The 17737-nt window shown below is 33.3% G+C and overlaps 1 protein-coding gene and 1 long non-coding RNA gene across 2 annotated transcripts in view; one reads left to right on the forward strand and one right to left on the reverse strand.

The window, feature by feature from the left end:
* Oamb (Octopamine receptor in mushroom bodies) overlaps positions 1 to 17737 on the forward strand; it is a 117382-nt gene that overhangs the window by 9364 nt on the left and 90281 nt on the right. Inside the window, exon 2 of the mRNA XM_083103016.1 lies at positions 9773 to 9863. The gene's annotated coding sequence lies outside the window, so the exon portion shown is untranslated. The remainder of the gene's footprint in view (positions 1 to 9772; positions 9864 to 17737) is intronic.
* On the reverse strand, positions 4222 to 5314 carry LOC145959843 (uncharacterized). Its single transcript, XR_014435196.1, has 3 exons — positions 5133 to 5314; positions 4381 to 4773; positions 4222 to 4293 (listed from the first exon to the last, which is right to left on the reverse strand). It is a non-coding gene; the product is annotated as an uncharacterized LOC145959843 (long non-coding RNA).

A 17737-nucleotide genomic window follows, 5' to 3' on the forward strand; every position in this document is an offset into this window, starting at 1 on the left:
ACACATTTAATAAATTTTGTATATAATGTAGCTGATATGAGTCACATAACAATCAATTTTTAATCGTCATCGTAATAATCGTGTGTGTTTAATTGTTATTTTAAGTTTAAAATAGAAATTTATATTTTAAACTTAAAAATCAAATTTAAATCTTAGAGAAGATTCTCATTTAAAAAGAGGAGAAGGATTATATTTCGTTAGTCAAGTAGCTTATCAAGAACAAAAGAGACATCCTAACAAAGAAGTATAATAAAATAAAAATACAATATAAATACTTACAGTGCAATAAATGTTCAAAGACTTGTATTGGCTTTGTCATCACTTCCATTATTTACAGTATTATGTGCTTTTTATGTCTGAAATACTTTGTTAGATCACATGAACAAAGAAAGGAATGCTACATTTTTGTCGTCAAATATAATTGCTCTTTGCTTTGTGCTTCATTATAACTGAAAATAAAATCAACTTCATTCTATAATAACTAACAACAGAAAATTTGCTTGTCGTTATATATCACAGTACGATCCAATTAAGCAACATGCAAATACACCCGCACATTGCATACGATTAATAATAATATTTAATGAAAAGACAATGTTATTTGATCTCTTCTAATGAATTTGTCACGTAACAGCTATAAAGTAAGTTTTATAATTAAATTGTAACCACTCCTAATTACAGCTTTAAAATATAAAATCCACATGTACATATATATAAAGATTATTTATTCTTATTTACGAATAAGCGGATTCCTGAACTTACTAGAAAAAACCGTTGCTTTTATTACATTCTTTAATGTTGAGTGATTTTGTTCAAGATTATCTTCTAGAAAGAGGATAAGCATAAGACACAAAAATAATGAACAAAATAATTTAACAGTTATTTAGTTTCGTTCTAAATTTAAAGTAACATTTAGTTGGCTTCTTTCAACATTTAAACTTTTGTTGTAATTTTTGTTTGTACCTTTCCTCTGAGTTTCAGGTTATGCATATGATGTAGATCGTTTTGTTCTCGGATGTTGTATGTACACGGAACGAGAAAAAGAAAGAATTACACACTTACTTTTATTTGCTCTTTCGGTGCTCTCTCCCGCTTTAGCCCATAGCATCCAAACAACTACCGTGGATTACATACATCCATTTTCACACGAACATGAAAACACTAAGAACACGTGCCACGCTAATCTCCGAACAACCGCATGTATATATACCGGTTCTATTTTACTCTCGCGAATTTACACCGGACGATAAATCGCGAATGAAGTTTACGACCGATACGTGTCTTTGAATATCGTCCTCCCCCCGTAAATAAAAATTTTTTTTTAAACTTAAAATTGGCTTTTTCGTGATCTTTTTTATAAACTTAATGATAATTATAAAATGATTATAAACGATTATAATGACGATTTATATCGACGATTTTGTAACAAAAATATATCATGAAATATTCTATATCGAATGTGCAACAAATTTAAAACTGATTTTTAGAGGAAATTCAATTTTATATATTTTTTTAAACATTAAAAAAAATTTTTTTAAATAAAATATTATAATTTTTACAAGAAGACTTAACAAGAGAATAATATTCCGGGAGATATATTAATTTAGGTAAATAAATTGAAACACATTATTACGCGAAATATCACCTTTGAGAGTAAACTAATTTACTGAGAAAATAACACAGATAATCGATCATCTGGTCGTGACAGTATTTTTTTGTTTATTTATCCCTGATGTTATGGAAGAAAAAATCTATAGATATCGGGGAGCATCTCTAGGCGAGTAATCGATTTTCTTTCATCGCCGGGACGAGATCGGGAATCGCTCTCGTACGACGAGAGTTACGCGGGCACCGATGACGAACTTAATTGGATTTAATCTCGATTTAAGCATCTGCCTCGAGCAGAGCACGCCAACGTTCAATCCAACAATAGAATCGCTTTTGGCCCCGCGTATGTACACGTGCCAGTCATTTTCAGGCATCGGCGACATCCCGCGAAAAGAATCTGTTCTAAGACGACTCAAGAATAATCCGCGATTTTTGTGACGAGTTTTTTGAAATAATTATCTCGATAAATTTTTGCATATTTTGTCATAAGATGAAAAAGTCTGACGTTAAAATTTTACATCGAAGGAAGTACTCACTGATAAATTATTCAAATATTGACAAATCAATTATTCTTTTCCTCGTTAAATTTAATCGATTAAAATATCTGTAAGTTAAAGTACATATAATTAATAAATTGGTCGGGAATCAATGATGTATTAAATTATAAAGCCAATATCGCGCGAAGAAATATTGTGTTAGTTCTGCCATGAATAATTCAATTCGCATTTGTCATAGGACGCAATTCGATTTGGAACAACGCGCTTGAAATTTCATGATATTTCGTCGAACTCTCGCTCCGAACGAATCCGCGATGGCTAAACGATTCGACCCTCGTTAAATTTAATTCTTTAGGGATCGTTAAGAGCAGCAGGAGTTTAAACTCGCTCCTAACGTTTCCTTAATTTTGCGGCTGCGCTCCTACGCTCGACGGCGCTTGAGATCTCAAACTTTTTCCTCTCACATCGGAAAAATGAAATTCTTACAGAGAAGTAAGTACCGGCAAATTGCCGGGAACAAAAGTTTAAAGGTCTCGATTTGTCTTCCGACGTGCAAGAATATTTTCCTCGCGTTAAATTAGTTCGTGAAACATTAATTGAGTATGCCGTTGGCATTCGCTGCAACGATCGCGCGTTTTAATGTGTAATTCTTCCTCGTCCGCGACTTCGTGAACTCTACGTTTAATCCTAGACAATCACTTAATCTTAATTCTTCAATCACTTGTCTGTACTTTTCTTTGTTGCAAATTCTTTCACTGGTTTTAACATCTCATAACGTAACTTTCAGGTAATTTAATCGCTTTTCCGTTATCCCGTTTATTAATTCTTTAATAATCATATTGTTATGTGATATTCCGATTCATTATTGATTCAATTTTATCATAAGAGATTGAGATTCGCTCGTTATTTGGCGCAAAAAACTGCGATTATTAAACGTGAATGAATTTATGGCGGAATAATTTATTCGAAAATGCGAGAAAAATGCCACCGAGCATGTCTCGTGATTGTGATCAGCAGCAGACTCGACCTCTCACGAAAACCACTGAATCGCGTGATACTGCGGCATGACTATCGCGGGAGAACAAAGCGAAAGCTGCCAAGATAGGCCGAACGTAACTCGCGAAGAATACTGAAACGTATCGCGGTATTCGTGGGAGTCTGCTCGAGCGTGCGGAAATGATTGCAAAGCAAGAATTTCCGTACAGATAAGGGATGCCGCGCGATATCCGAGTGTGTGATTTCTGAAGGTACTTTTGGCTTCTGGAGCTTCGACGAAAAGCAATGTCGAAAATTTTTCAGACATTTATATTCATAATTTTCGATGATATTATTTATGATTTGCCGTCATAGAAATAAATACGCAAACGTAAATATGCAAGTCAATACATAAACTCTTATGGTTTAGTAAATAATATGACAGGTTCGTTCGATTTAATAAGCAATATTACTTATTTCCGCACGATAAATTTTTCAACCAAGCAAGGAAATATGATTTATCGATTAATTAACCGATTAAATAAATAACTAAAATAAATTACCAATAATGAAATATTGAAAGATAGAACTATTATATTAATTTAATAAAAAGTTAGATGTCAAATTTTTTTCTTCACTATATGTGCTGAGAGATATACTTTGGAATGTAAGCGATACGTTGGACAAAGAAAGATAATATATTAATCGTATCATCGATTTGTAATCTATATACAATACGAGAAAATAGATACGTTATTAATTAATATATCGCTAGCTTTCCATGGCTGACTTTTTACAAGTTATATACACATTAATTATTAAAGCTGTGTAATATTTATTATGTAAAGAATGTGACTGTTTACAAATAAAAATCGATATATAGCTGAATTTAATCTTTCCACGCTCATATAAATTTATAATCAGTCATTTGGAGTCAATTTAACAACTATATTATGCACGACAAAGTATAAAATAAATATTTGACTAATTGACGTTTTTAATAGTTGTCATTTTTATCGTCTCTCAAGAAAAAGTCTAACAAGATAAAAGCTTTCGTATATCTTTATAAATTCTTAATAATTGTTTATTTCTGTAATAATTTATTTAATTTATTATTATTAACAATTGTTCATTATTGTAATTCTTGATGTAGAATTTTGCTCTCTTTAATTTTCATAGTATCATGAAATAAAAATTCTATAAAATTATACTCCTGTATAATAATAATTATAATAATAGTTATAGATAGATATAGTAATAATAGTTCTAGAATATCATGTGCAAAAATGATTAAACTTACATAATTTAAAGCACGAGGTGCTAGCAGGCGTAAAATAAAATTTAATTACATGGTGAAACATGTAATTAAACATGAAACATGTTCGTGCCATCGAGCATCTCTTCGTGGTGAATGCGTGCAAATCTATTTTGTCAGCGGGTGTTGAAGGCGGTTCTCGAGGTGTTTTTAAATGCACGCGAGGACTATAATATCACGACCATGAAATCAACCGCTCAATTCACTCGCAGGAGTAAAGTCTCTTGTTTAATAACGGCTTGCCTACAGCCAGCGACACGATCGGCGTCGTTGATGGTCGAGTTCGGCGTTATTTTAAAAATGTGAAGGACGAAGGGTAGATTATGTTGATAATCTGAATTTGCCGCCGCGAACTTTGTTATCGTCGAATCACGTGATCTATACTTGAAAAAAAATTTGCGTCTGAGTTTTCGCACGAAAATGTCCGATCCGATTCTTATCGGGGTGAACGATGATTTGACGAATTAGATAAGTTTAATTTTTGAATTATTCGTGGAAATTTTATCAGATGTTTCCGACAAAAAGTACGATAAAAATTATACAATTCGATTAAAATCGTATAATGGCTACTGTTCTATATCGCTTTTAATTACTATCGTCGGGTCACATTTTCTTCACCTTTAAAATTATTTATCTTTTCTCGAAGAGATGGTTTTATTCGAAAATATAAAATAATTACGATACTCCGGATATTATCAATACACATTGATTACGAGTCTATTCATATTTGCTCTTACATATGCTGCTTATCTAATGATTGGTTATTTCATCGATTTCCGATATCGTGTCGTTGCAAAGTTTCGTTGATATTTTACGCAAGCACGATTACGATACTATTTTCGGCATGTCTTTGCGTAATAGCTATACATAACCGCTTATTTAAAGCTCAGGCCGTCAATTATTCGAAATGTCACTCTCGGCTCACCTCGTCATTCACTTATTGTGAACGTTGACACTTTGACACTTCGTTACTTTGATGCATTTATACGAGAACATCTGAAAATTTTTTTTGCTGTATTATGTAATTACGCAATTAAAAATTAATATCGTTCCGTGTGTATAATTCTCAGAGCTTAAATAACGAAGATTATTTAAATATTGCACATGCGCGCTTTTTTTTGCTATCATTTTTAAGTTACATTGGCTCTTCTCCATATAAGATATCGATACAGGTAACGATATTACTGTCGATCTCTTTAGAGATCGATGTAAATCGCTGATACGAGCATCTGGGATTTATGCTTTCCACAGGCACGTCCTGGGGTTTTCCTCCACATCGTCTGCGGAGCCAGCTCGGCTACAGTGGATGCACTCGGCTTTCGTCGTCCAAGTCTCATTTCATTCATGGCACGACCGCCCCCGTCCGTTCCGTCAGCTCCGATTTCTCTCTTCCTCCCTTCTGCTCGCCTTTCCGCTCTTCAACTCCTTACCTCTCTCTTTCGGTTGTCCCGACCGTGCGACTCCGCGCATTCATCTTCTTTCAGTATGTTTCTCTTCCTTTCTCTGTCTTTCTCTCTCATTCCTTTTCTTTCTCTCTCTCGTTTCTCGAAATGTCACGCGTACATAGCTAGCGGAGCTTCGGTTTCATCTGTATTCTTGAACTTCATCGGCGAACTTAAAAGCAAAAAGAGAACAAAAGCTCAGCCGAGCTTTTGTATATGTGCACAAGCGTGATTACTCATACGCGCGAGTTCGCATTGAACGAGAGAAGAGAAGTTTCAGCCCTTGCCCGTTCGAGCAAGGATGACGTAAGAATTCTTTTAATCCTTCTCCGAAGAATAGGTCATCTCGACGACAGTGGGGCGGATACAGACGATCTTCTTTCATTGCACATACGTCTCGTTTCGTTACTGCGTATTTTTCATCGATGCGCGTGGAAAAGTGGAAAGCACGATAGAAGCTTGTACTTTTTAGGGACGTGATCTTTTTCCTTCAGTCTCTTTGATCGCCAGATTGCATCGACTGATATTTGTGACTCTAATTCTTCTTTTTAAATATTTAAAATTCATTTTTTCTTTTTTATACTTTGTCATTTTATATTTTTATCATTTTCTTATCATCTTCTTATTTTAATTCGCTTTTTCTTCAATGTCGTTTTTCGATTATCTTATTTTTTCTGAGTTTTCAAAGTTGTGTTTTTTTATAAATAATGTATTTCATGTATTTTTTAAGGAATGAATTCCAAGTTCAAGATAATGAATTTCAATGTTCTTCTTTATTCTGTCCTCCTTCTTTCTACACATTTATCGCTAATTTATAATAATTGTATTTACGCGCTGATACAGCGGTTTTGTCGAACGATCGCATTTGACACTAGATCCAATTAAAACTTTCTTGTTCAAGACGGAAGGCGGATAGTCAATTTCGCCAGCTAATGCAACCCACTTTCGTTTTGCGGAGTTACAAATTGAAAGAACCAATATCGCTGTAGGGCGAAGCTTGGAACAAGAAAGAAGCTTAACGCTGATTGCGTTCGTTATTACTGTCCATGCGCGGATAAAAAACATCTTTTATCTTTATATTTTTCAAATCAGATATTATTTGTAATTTATTTTTTCCGTTCTAGTATAAAAAATACGAAAAAATTCAATACTTTAAGTCTCTCATAATTAAGCCAGCGCAGATTGAAATTTGTCAATTTGAATTCTGCCATTATTTACAATAAAGCTTACAAATAAAATTTTATCTAGTTTCTTAAATTGAGAAATCAGTTTCCTAGCTACAATGATTTCTTCGAAACGAATGAAAAATTCAAAAATAACGTGCGTTCTGGACTAAAGGAGAAAATCTCGACGGTTGAATAATGCAATTCACGATGCATTTGCATTAACTTTGTACAAAATGGCCCCAAAATCTCACAGTTAGCTCCGCAAATAATGATACACTCGGTATGTGTGGTATGTACGGGGGTAACAAATAAAAGAGAAGGAACGCGAGAGACGATAAATTATCCAGTTAAGTTAGTTGGCTAATTTTCTCGGCGAAACAACGCAAACGTTCATTATTTAAACCTGCGCCGGGCTTAAATAGTTCAAATACCGCGGCGGTGGACATTGCTTCGTCGGTTAGTCTGGCTAGTTAAGTCGGTCGTAGGTTGAAGGGTGGTTGAGCGCGCGATGGTCAACGCAGGATATGGGAGTGGACTGACGGGTATGCCAGCACGAAATTCTGGTTTCTCGAATCCGGATGTTGAGGAGTTGTACGCACGACGACCCGTGGGACAAGAGCTCACAGCTGCCTGGCTGACTGAGTAGTAGTAGAAAGTCCTTGGTATGCCACATGAACACCCTGAATATTGGTTACGAACGTGCCTGACCTACCACAACCAGCCGGATATGTCACTTTCGGGTGCGCGCCGATTTCATTGCACCACCCTCTCTGAAATCCGACAAACTCTCTCTCCCTCTCCCTCTCTCTTTCTCTCCTGCCTTCTATTCCTCAACTGTCATCGCCTTCTAATGGAGACATTTTTGTTATATACTCGATCAACTTGTCAATGATGTAGATTGTATGTGTGTGCACAGAAAAAAAAAAGTGTCAAATCAAAACTTATATACTTAAAGTAACGCGTTCATTGTTTCGTATATACGCGACAATTTATAATCTTCTTAGAAGAATTTAATAATTTTAAATTTCAACAATTTTATAGTCTTATTTTAATATTGTAATTGTTACTTCAAGAATATATAATTATTTAATTCTACTTTAAGAAAATTATAATCTTTGATTTAAAAATGTTATTTTCTATCTAACATTGTTTCTTTCCCATTCAAGAAAATTAAATCTTAAACCATAAGAATATATTTTTCTTGATTGAACTATATAAAATGGCTTCATTCAAGTAAGCAATTATTCAAGCAATTATATTTTTCTTTAATTAACGCAATAAAATCTCATTTCAAGATTTCCATGTTAAAACTAAATATATTTTCAAAACAAGAATATCCTTTTTTTCTGTGTGTGTGTGTGTGTGTGTGTATATATACAGGGTGTATCAGACCATCCGTGCCAGCCAAATATCTCGAAAACCAAGAACGACAGACAAAAATATTTCAGACAAAAGTTGTAGGGTTTCAAGTAGCGTATTATATAGTAATATTGGTACTACCTTGAATAGTGTTGTCAAGGTCACGTGAAGGTCATCTTAAATTTCTTAAACGGAACCCCCTATTTTTCATTACATATTCTTGTAGCTTATCTCGAGGGCTTTTTAAAACACTATAATAAAGTATTTTTTCATTGAGTACTTTTCGAGTTATGAGGCTTGAAATAATATCTTAATTTTACATAAACCATAAAATATCTTGTAAAATATTCATTTTTCGATTATCTTACCTTAATACTTTTATGTACAAAATAATGAGAGGAATCAATTGGTGTAAAGAAAACACATAGTTGTTTTTAAGAAAAAATATGTAATTTGCAATTAACAATTACATTTTTTTTTTCGAAACAATTTTGTATTTTCTTTATACCAATTGATTCCTCTCATTATTTTGTACATAAAAGTATTAAGGTAAGATAATCCAAAAATGAACATTTTACAAGATATTTTACGGTTTATGTAAAATTAAGAAATGATTTCAAGCCTCATAACTCGAAAAGTACTCAATGAAAAAATACTTTATTATAGTGTTTTGAAAAGCCTTCGAGATAAGCTACAAGAATATGTAATGAAAAATAGGGGGTTCCATTTAAGAAATTTAAGATGACCTTCACGTGACCTTGACAACACTATTCAAGGTCGTACCAATATTACTATATAATACGTTACTTGAAACCCTACAACTTTTGTCTGAAATATTTTTGTCTGTCGTTCTTGGTTTTCGAGATATTTGGCTGGCACGGGTGGTCTGATACACCCTGTATATATATTATATATGTATGGTGGTGAGGAAAGAACAAATATTAAATCTTTCGTTGCAAATTGAATAATAAAAGAATAAAGTCAAATTACTTCTTTATCGGAGAATTATTGAATTTACACCTAGAACTGATATTATCGAATTATTGGTATGTCAGCGAAAATTTCATATGTAATCTCTCTGAATAAATTTAAAATAAATTTAAATAAGTGTTAAAATTTAAGAACAAACACTGTTTTTGTTGAATTTTAATGTAAAATGTATTTGACTGCGTAAAATTTTAAAATGAAAATCTACGTATCGAGCTATCAGTCAGTGGATTCGAGATAATAATCGAGAAAAGTTTGTTTTTGTGTCAATCCATATATTTTTTCATCTCATGAAGAGGAAAATTTGTGAAAATAGTAACTTTTCAAAATATGTGATTTATATGTGTGCAGAGCTTTTATTCAATCCTGAAAGATCAAAATGAAATAAAAGAGCGTTTTCACATTTTACTCTTCTTTTTGTAGAGTTCTCGAAAAATACGCTGGGACATAAATCCGAGGGAGATCCAAAGAGAAAAAGAGGCAGAGAGATAAAGAAAGGAGTCGCCGTAATCACGTGAGTAAATTATCTAAGGAATAGACGCGTTGTCGAACTAACTGTTACAGACAAGATACTTTTTTTCCTATTACAATTCTTACAATTTTGCTCCCTTCTTTTCCATATTTTTCATTCCATTGTTTTCCTTTGATTTCCTTGCAGCAACATCAAATTAGTTTTTCGTAGTCAATTTGTTTTACACGCGTGGATAATAATATCGAATTTGATTGGTTCCGCACCGCTGCTACTTTCGCACTTGTAAATTACTTTCGCTCCGGCGAGTATTATAATATATATTTATATATATAACAGTTACATATATCATTGCTTTGATAAATGCTTTGCGTGTCCTGTTTAAATCCGATAATTTCCAGCTTTAATGCATATTAATGTCCCCATCAATATGTTTCGCCTCGTGTTATTTACACAGGATGATTTTAAAAGTACTGAATAATTTTAAATTCTGTCACACACAAATCTTTGCATGTCAACTCTTGAACAAATCTGCAATAAATCCTTCTTAAGAGATTTGCTAAGGAACATTCCTCTGTCACCACTTTTCCTTCTTTAGCATTAAATCGTTTCGATAAGCAAGTCTTAAATTACAATTCTGTCAAATAAAGTATTTAAAATTAAATAAAGATCAAAATTTTTTTGTTTACAGAGTCACAAGTTTCTGCTATAATTTATGCAATATTGTGTATTTATGCTACCGGTTCAACGAGGTTTAGTTGTAATCAGAGTAAAATCATGTTACGCGATATTATCATATTGTAGTCTTATTACGGAAAAGTTGAGATGGTCTAAATTAATTACAAGTCTCACAAAGGAAAATTAGCAGTTTCGAGTCAACCTGTAAAGCATATTATCTGACTAACATAAAGGGTGCGCTCGGATGAATTGCTTGGATGTCTGGGTGGTGCTCGTAATTTATTGCAATTCCCTCTGATTTTCTTTGTACGTTTGCATCACGTCCGTTCCGTTGCAACAGAATAGTTTGCGGTGGCGAATGCTTATTAGATCCTTTGAAATTTTGATTTAGAGCGTGACGTTGAAGTGGCGCATTTCTCGCGTATGTTACTTTCTCCAACTTACATAATAGCCCTTGTGCATAAATATATGTGACGTTAAGGAAGCCTCTGGTGCGTGTGATGTATGTGCGGAATTATATAACTATAATTTTGATGGAAGAATTTACGATGCGGTCGAAAATGTGACAATCGTGAAATGTGTAATTTTTTCTAACAGAATTTTTCATAAACGTATCGCACGCGCAACATACCAGATTCTATTCTAATTCCTTCACGTTTATTCGAATTTTTCTCTCTCCTTGGCAACGATTTTATAAAACTCTTCAACCATCCTTTTTAATCGCATAACGCGCACGAACGTATTTTATGCGAAAGAATTCTAAAGTATTTTAATTTGCTACATTCCGAACAAACTGTATATACACAATATATTGTGTTACAAGTATTTATTTGATTTAGCTATATAATACTAATTTGATTTGCCCAACAGTGTGCGAAAAATGTAAGAGAAGCATTTCTAGTGCTTCTTTATAATTTTATTGATTTGTTAAATTAATTAACTATTACCATTACTTTTATAAACGCAAACATTAGGTCGTATTTCAAAGTCCGTAACTTCTCTATTATTTATGTACAATTTGAAAGTTGAAATTGCACCTCAATTCTCATCGTTAACTGTCTTCTTAATCAGATACAATATCCAATTACAGAGAAATTCATTTCTAATTTATTGAAGAGTCTATTATTAAACTTTGACGCGGCGAAAATGGGATATTTTATATATATATGTGTGTGTGTATCTAAACTGATACTAGGCGGAAAGAAGGATGAGAAGCTTTGACACGAGTAGCAAGTTATAAGATAGAGTCAGTTCTTTTCGAGAGTTTATTCGTGGGGGGAGATAAATTACTTTCTTTGCCCATCATTCATATATCGTTGAATCAATGATGCGATCACGAATTACATTTTTTTCTCTCGATGGTATTTCTTTGAAAAGAATATTCTCGTTCTATTGATCGCGAAACGCAATTAAAACATAAATCCCGAGAATTCAGGACGCGTACCGCAATGTCCTCTCGCACAGATATGTGTACGTGATAATTTCGAGATTGCCAGATCTGTGCCAGATCATGATGGATCCGGAACATGTAAAAGAAGTCATAATATTTGTACAAAACCGCTAGCTTTCACAGAAAACGATTTGTATTTTGGTCGTGTTTACGTAGGGAATTGATTAGCTTCGCGTAGGAGGAATAAAAATTTCGCATGGATTTATGAAAATCGTCGTTACTGAAAAAACAGTAATATCCAATTCATTAAAATCTCGATGTGATATCCGAAATAGTGATTAAATTATCTGAACTTTACGCGATTCTCACTTGTAAAACATGGAAATTCGTGATGAATTGCACGAAGAATGAGCAGTCTTCTGCAATGCTTGTATAGATTGTGTACACAGTAAAAAATTGTGCGTCCATATGTTAAAATTTTCTTGTGTTACCACGCGCGTTTTGATTAGTACTTCAATGTAAAATTAACGTACAACCTATATGTTATTATTTTTATAACGTTTTCATGTGTTACATTTATGTCAACTTTGTAACTTAACACTTTGTATATGTCTCTTAGAAATGGAATATTATTTTGAGTATTTTTAACATAATCATTTTAAACAATCAACATGTCTCAAAGTCAGTTTAACATTCTAAGAAAAGTTAAAGTGAATCTTTAAATAATCTTGAACTTTAACATACAAAATAATAAAAATTTACTAAAATCAAATGTTTCTATTACAAATAAATTAAGTTAAAATATAATTACTATTATATGTTAATGTCCTCAACATTTCTTACGAGTTATTGTAACTATTTTTTCAAGTAATTTTTAATTAATTTGTTTGTTATTTTTACATTACACTTAAAGTCAGAATAACAAAAATAAATATAAAGTATTGTGTCAATTATTTAACATTTTTAGTTTGTCAATAAGTAATATATGACGAATGAGTTATTTTAACTTAAAATTTAGAGTGGACTTTCTGGGACATGTGAAAAATGTTACAATTAACATTTTATTTTTACTGTGTATAGAGTTTCGCGAAAATATAATAACTGGATCGCAAATTTGGACTTTTCACCCAACTTGCCTTTATTCGTCGATGGACAAGTAATCGACTATTCTTGGCGGGTCATGAATTTATCGAGATTTATGATACGTGAGATAGCCGCGATCTTTGAAAACGAGAACATGAATTTTACAAGATTGAGGAGAATCGATCTGACGTGATGGTTGCTCGATGCACACAGTACAATACATGGTTGACGCACATAGTATAATGCGATGTATGTACATGGTATATCCGTTTTTATTTCATTCTTATAATTACGGTTTTTATTTACAAATCATTTTCAAACATCTACATTTCATGCATTTATTGATATCACAAAAATGTCCGATGAGAATGCCCCGCTCATAACAATTCTCTCATTAAAATGAGGTTTGATCGATCGAATAACATTTTTCCCAGCAATTTTCTCCGGCAAACTTTTTACATACTTTTTCCGTTTATTTCTTTACACATTAACGTTCGCTCATAATGGCTGATTCAAAATATCCGCGCTCGTAGCTTTAGAAGAATCGTACAATTATTTTATAACGAGCAAGTTCTTTGCGTGCTAGAAAGCAAAACTGCTTTTTTACATCGTGCTTTTTCTCTCTCCCATTATTATGCCGCCGGTTATAATGCAAAAGAATCATTTGCTTTTATCGCCGTTTGTTTCGATTCACGATGCGAATTACCAGTAATTCTTCTTTTAATGGAGAACAAGTTAAAAAGTTAAAAGTTAACATTTAAATTAGAAATTCTTACCGATTCTCACCGATAAACTTTATTCTTTTTTCTCTTAAGCGAGTTTTATAATTCAAAGATTGGCTAATCAGCTAAAGAATAATTGCACTCTCTTATTTTAATTTATTAACGTTCAGAGGAAGAAGAAATTAACAATGGTTCTATTTTCGTAAATTATTTCCTTGGTATTGACAGGCTTGGAGCATCTTTATTTTTCTTCCTGTTTTTAATTTCTTCCTGTTCGCAATTTTTAATTTATTACTGTAATTTGTTTCCTTTTACTTCACATTTACAAGACGAAATACACAACATGCATTTCCTCTCTGAAATTATAAATTATACAACTCAAAGTAGATTTAGTAGATTTAGTTTTTAAAGTAGATTTTATTTTTTTCCTTAATTTTATTGATCGCACAATTCCATTCTCTCATCTTAGAAATTATTCTTTCACCACACGTACTATCCTTCTATTCGTCTCTCGTTTTGTTTATATCTCTGATTCATATAGGAAGGTGTGTTCGCGGACAACTAAGTTATTAAATTTTATGCGAGGTTATTATCCTTCCGTGTTATCGCCTTTAATATACGAGTCTCACGTGTACTACTAGATGCTGCATCTACTCAGTATCTACCCACGCACGCCGGTATGTTGACATTCCTGTCGCGTAGTACGTGCGAGCTGCGATAGCTATACATGGGATGCACCTTGGGAACGTATGCCACAAGTTCCACAGTACTCGAGACATTCTGTTCGATTTCTCGTCTACAATCCGCGTTACGTGATTTCCTGCGTTCCTTGGCTTTCGACTCTTCACACGTGAACTTCACACGAAGACGTGAATACTTGACGACAGGATAAACATGCCCCGTTTGCCTTTTCGCGAATGAAGATCGCACGCGAGCGAAGTAAAAAAATTTGCGAATCGCTAGAAGAGAAAAGAAAACAACGTGCGATGAAACAGAGAAAGAGATATTACAAATGTTCGTTGTGAATCCATCATCGCGGATGAAATCACATTTAGCGCTAGAGCGAATTACGCGCTCGCAATTTGTAAGGTTTATTTCAATTATGGGATTGTGTATCTAAAATGTGCCTCGATATTCACGTGGACTTAATATTCATTCTAGTTGTAGACTCACACACGTACACACTCGAATTACGCTCGTAGAAAGTTTTTCACGAGAGGGAGATACCATGCTCTGCGAATTCAACGCGAATATAATAAAGATCCTCCGTTTCGCTCATGTCTAGTTTCCCACCGAGACGTTTCGACATTTTCGCGACTGTTCCTCTTTTTTTTTTTTTTTTTTTTTATTTAACATAGCACCGTTTCATTTATCTCTTTCGCTCGATGAAACACTCTATTCAGAGACCCGAGGCGCATTAATTTTATCCAGCCAACATTCGATGTTGCATTGTGACGACGAAACAAGAAACTTGGAGCTTTCTGCTCCTTTTGACAGCTCACCGCGATGCGCTCGTAATTTCGTTGCGTTTCCTCGTCGAATCTCCATTCTCGCTGATGGTAAAGCGTGCGATAAATCCTCGCCGTTCTTCTTATAGTGTAGTAACGGGTATTTATGGGTGTTACGGGATTAGAGCGCGTTTCTCTCGTTGCGTTTCTCGCCCGCGATAAGAACCCCCCTGACTCTTCGCATCGCGGGAACGCAGTAAATTCTTTGTGCTTTCATCTCACGATTCGAATTTCGCCAAGAAACTCTACCCGGGAGGGATCATCCCCCGTCCGTGAGTTCGCATCGGATGAATGTGCAGCTCGCGAGCTGCAATATCCTCATCTGTTTAGGCGACGGGACGGAGATAAGCCGATGTTTCCAGTTCCCCGTGTCTTAAAGGAACCTTCTCGCGCCGAGGAAGTTATGACGAAATAGTTCAAGAGCCGCAAACGGAAGCATCATCTATGACCTATATAGAATTCCTTGATCCGAGTGCGCTTAATTTTATTTTAAAGTTGTATTTACCGAAATTTGCGATATTGAGTAATTCTGCAAGATGGTGTACGCTATCCAAATTTTTGCACTCTAAAGCAAAATTGAAAAAAAAATCATAGTTGAATAAATGCGTACTCGGCCTGATACACTTTATACGCTACGCTTGATTTTTTCGCATTTCATTTGCGCGATCATCTTATTCACTAGTCAGCATTTTTCAGCCGAAAATGAATCACATCGAAATTCTCATGTTTGCGATCTGTCAAGAATTATAATATAATAAAGTATTATAATAATTAAAGTATTAAAGTATTTTAAGTATTAAAGTATTAAATCAAATTGATATAAAAAAAAGCTTAGGATCGTGGCGTAGGGTAACAGTACGGAATGACAAATTAAAAAAATAATTCTAAGACAGTTTCCCTACGTCTTAAGCCTTTTTCTTATATCAATTTGAGTTATTATCATACGGACCGTTAACACTTATTTGTTATTGTTTTTAAAGTATTAAAGTATTAAAGTATTATAATAAAGTATTATAATATAAAAATAATATAAGAATTATGATAATAAAGATATAGAAATTGATTAACATGATTTTACGAAATTTTTTTTCAAGTGCGCTTCTCGATTAATTTAGAATCAAATTATTTTCAACATATTTTTACAAAATGGTGTTGCGAATTATTTAAAGATAGAAAAAAAGTAAAATTTTTTCTAATTTAAATTTATATAATTTTCAGTGCTTGAATTTTGTGAAAAGAGTAATGATGAATACAGATTTACAACGAAAAACGGTTATGACAACGAAAAAGGTGTATGGGATATATGGACATTTTGAAAAAATGCTCTGCTATCTGTTGTATGAGGATTTTTATGTTGAATGTATAGATGGTCATTTAGAGGGAATTTGGGTCGAGATTTGGTTAATGCCGCTTTCTCTTTAATGTTACAATGAAAAACTCAACTTTTCTGAGTGCAAAGCACAGCATTGGAATTACCATGATGCCAGCAGAAATTTCGCCGTGTTGTGTCCGTTATTTTCGTGTATTTTTCATATCAAATTCTCACAGGTGCTCTTGTCTTTATATTTATATTCCGTTTAACATTATATATATTTAACATTTAAAAATTTTATGTAATATATTACAAGGTAAATGTATTTTAGAGCATTATTTTATTTCGATATGTATCATATTAAATTTTTTTGTCGCATTTAATATTATGATATATGATTATTATAGATATATTTTATTTTATGATGAAATATTATTATATATTTTATAGTAATATATTATGAGTATCTATTAAAAGCACGTGACTCTTCGCTATTTGCATTTGTGATTATTATATTTTTTATAGTTTTACATTTTTCGAATGACGATACATGGATCTGTTTTTCATGTGCGACATTATGTGTGTGTGTGTGTGTGTGTGTGTGTGTGTGTGTGTGTGTGTGTTATACGTGCGTGTGTGTGCGTGTGTGTACGTCAAAAATTGCAAATCGCGAATGCCACGCGACACTCACTGAAAAGGATTTGCCACCTGTCTCATTACATCTCGCAGCTTCAGTTTTTCTTACTTTTACCGCTCGTTTTTCTTTGCTTACCGCGCGTATCGCATTCCACCCGTTTCTTTCTCGTAAAAAAAAGCACCACGATATTATACGACACAAATAACGCCGGTAAATTTTATCTGTCGTGTGTTTTTTTTCATTCCATTCTGAAGATCCGCGAGATTATTTCGTCACTGTCGTTTGCACTGATTAATATTTAACTGCGTTTTCTTTAAAATATTTAATCCACAATCAATAAGTAAAGTGCTTTTCATGAATTGCATCTGCATCTCAAAGAACCCAATTCTGTAATTTTCTAGAAAAATATATTAAATTGTCTTGGATGGGATAATGTAAGAGATGATCGATCTCGAAACTTTAAGTCCTATGACATTTTGATAAAATAGATCGTTTTTTGTGGGTTATTTATATATTATATTGAAATAATATATACATGTCTCTTTTATATCATTTATTCATTTTAATTAATATCCACATACATTAAGGG

The sequence above is a fragment of the Camponotus vicinus genome, unplaced genomic scaffold (assembly GCF_025532165.1).
Source record: "Camponotus vicinus isolate PSW18456_S1 unplaced genomic scaffold, iyCamVici1.0 SCAF_1, whole genome shotgun sequence".
Classification (NCBI taxonomy): Eukaryota; Metazoa; Arthropoda; class Insecta; order Hymenoptera; family Formicidae; genus Camponotus; species Camponotus vicinus.